The sequence below is a fragment of the Panthera onca genome, chromosome A2, assembly GCF_046562875.1.
Source record: "Panthera onca isolate mPanOnc1 chromosome A2, mPanOnc1 haplotype 2, whole genome shotgun sequence".
NCBI lineage: Eukaryota > Metazoa > Chordata > Mammalia > Carnivora > Felidae > Panthera > Panthera onca.
Genome location: NC_138340.1, coordinates 90011233 through 90013988, shown reverse-complemented (window position 1 = coordinate 90013988; position 2756 = coordinate 90011233). Strand labels below are relative to the sequence as shown.

The 2756-nt window shown below is 32.6% G+C and overlaps 1 pseudogene; it reads right to left on the bottom strand.

Moving 5' to 3' along the window:
- Positions 1-1663: 1663 nt before the first annotated feature.
- On the bottom strand, positions 1664-2040 carry LOC132676473 (small ribosomal subunit protein eS21 pseudogene; annotated as a pseudogene).
- Between the last annotated feature and the right edge of the window lie 716 nt (positions 2041-2756).

Below are 2756 nucleotides of genomic sequence, written 5' to 3'. Positions count from 1 at the left end.
AATTCTGTAGATTCTGTTTTAGCCAACCTTTCTTAGCTCTTTAATTAGCACTGTGAAATCTCCTCTTATTTCTCCTCACACAAGGAGTGATTAAGAGAAATTGCTGTCCTGAAAGCAATCAGAATAACTAGAAAACCTAAAGACAAGTCAGGTCTATTTGACTGATTAAGAATTGCATATATATGTGGTACATAGGTTTTCTAGATTTTATTGCAAAAGTACACAATTCCAAGAGAAGAGGAAGGAGAAGGAAAGAAAAAAACTTTTCAAGAGACAAAGCAGTCAATGTTAACAAGACACTAATAAAAACATACTGTTTAAAATGTAATTGGAATCCTAGAAGGAAAGGAATACAGAGTAAACTTTTACAGAAAATGTCAAGAAATTTTCCAAAAATCATTAAATCAATTAAACAAATATCTTAGAAATACCATGATTCAAAATAGGTTAAAAACCAACATATATACACATGAACAAACACAAGTTCAAATGATATGTCCAGTACAGCAAAGACAAAATTCTGAAAACCAAACACAAAGAAATGTTAAAGGCAATCATTGAAAAAAATGTACATTGAGGTGCCTGGGTAGCTCACCTGGTTAAGCATCTGACTCTTGGATTCAGCTCAGGCCATGATCTTACAGTTTATGAGATCGAGTCTCATGTCAGGCTCTGTGCTGACAGCATGGAGCCCACTTGGGATTCTCTTTCTCTCTCTTCCTCTCTCCCTCTCTCTCTCTCTCTCTCTCTCTCTCCCCTGCCACTCTTCTGCTCATCACACAGACACTCTCTCAAAATAAATAAATAAAAATTTTAAAAACGTACATTATTTACAGAGGCATAAGATTATAAAATATGTAAGATTCATTACTAGAGACAATGCAAGCCAGAAGACATTGGAGAGTCATCCCCTATGTAATGAAATAAAGAAGAAAATTCAACTTAGAATATTATACCCAGAGAGACTATCTTTCAGAACTTAAGGTGAAATCCAGATTTCTTAAACAAATGAAAGGTGAGACAATATATTACATGCACAGTTGTATTAAAATAAATCTTAAAAAGTTTTATGAAAAAAGGGGTATAAAATCAGATAAAACTTTGGATTTAGACAAAGATATGTGGAGGTCTGGAAATGCTAAAAAATAAGTTAAAGTTACAAATATATATTTTTACTTATTTTAATAGGTTTAAAATATAATTAAACTTCTAAAATAAAATAATAGCTGTATATTATACACATTTGCTTTCTGTCACAATGGAGTACTTTGCATTTTTTGTTTTATATAAATAGAATTGTCAAGTGAATTCTCTTATATGCCTGTTTTTTTCACTCAGCATAATAAAGATGGAATTTACATATGTATCATATTTATATTTTTATTGCTGAGTAGTATTATATGACTATGCTACAATTTTTTAATCTACTTATCTGTTAATAGATTATTACATGATTCTGGCTATTACAAATAAAGTTTCCAAGAACATTTCTATACAAGTCTTTATATACACAGATAAATAGCTTTTACTCTCTTGAAAAAATATCTAGGAGTGGAATGACAGTATGGTATGGTAAACACAAAAACAAGCAAACAGTTTTCCAAAGTGGAGGTGCCATTTTACATTTTCTTTCTTTTTGTGGGGGAGAGGGGTTGCTATTTATTTATGGTAAATATTCCACATCCATTATCCTCTCCAGGCCGAAGTTCACTGAAACAGTGCCCAAGGCCTTTGCCAGTCCGAGGATGGAGTCATGTGACCCATCCATCCGGCAAATGGATGCACAGATATCGTTGGTTTTAAATTAGCTGTTGAACTTGCCTGTCACCTTGTCAATCTTGATCACATTCATCTGGATGGACGGTCGTCCTTGGTGATGATGACGCGGTTCTGAAAGAGCATTTAGGGGGCAGGTACCCGTCCAGGAACTCACAGGCAATATTCTGCATGCACAGGGCACACCTCCTGCCACAGCCTCCAATGTCAGTGCAGAGAGGCTATTTTACATTCTCACCAATAGTGTCTTTCAGTTCCTCCATATCCTTGCCACCCCTTGTTATGATGGTTTTTTTTTTTCTTTTTCTCTCTTCCTTTTTCTTTTTCTTTTTTTTTTAGTTAAGCCGTTACAATATGAGTGGAGTGACATCTTATTGTGGTTTTGCTTTGGGTTTCCTTACTGATCAATGATTTTGAGCATATATAAAACATACATTTACTGGAAATAATATATATGTTTACTGAAATCATATACTTATTGGAAATCTATACCTTCTTTGAAGTAGCTGTTTAAGTATTTTCAGTATTTTTTTCTTAGTGACTTTTGAGAGCTGTTTGTGGAACTTGTCTACAAGTCTGTTAGCCAATACATGATTTACAAAAATACTCTCCCAGTTTGTATTATGTGTTTTCATTCTCTTAAGAGTGACTTTTGAAAAGCAAAAATTTTATTTTTCACAAAGTCCAATATATCAAATTCTCTTCTATGGAATATGCTTTTGTTGCAATGTAAGAAATATTTGCCTAACCAAGTGTCACAAAGATTTTCTCTTAAGATCTCTTGAGAAACTTTCATAATTTTAGATTTTCATTTTTATATATGATCCAATTTGAATTAATTTTTGCATATAGCATAAAACATTTATCAAAGTATTTTAAATATAGGGATATGGTAATTTCAGTAACATCCATCAAAAAGATGATTCATTTTCTCCTGAGTATACTTTGCACATTTGCTAAAATCAGTTGTCAATATACAT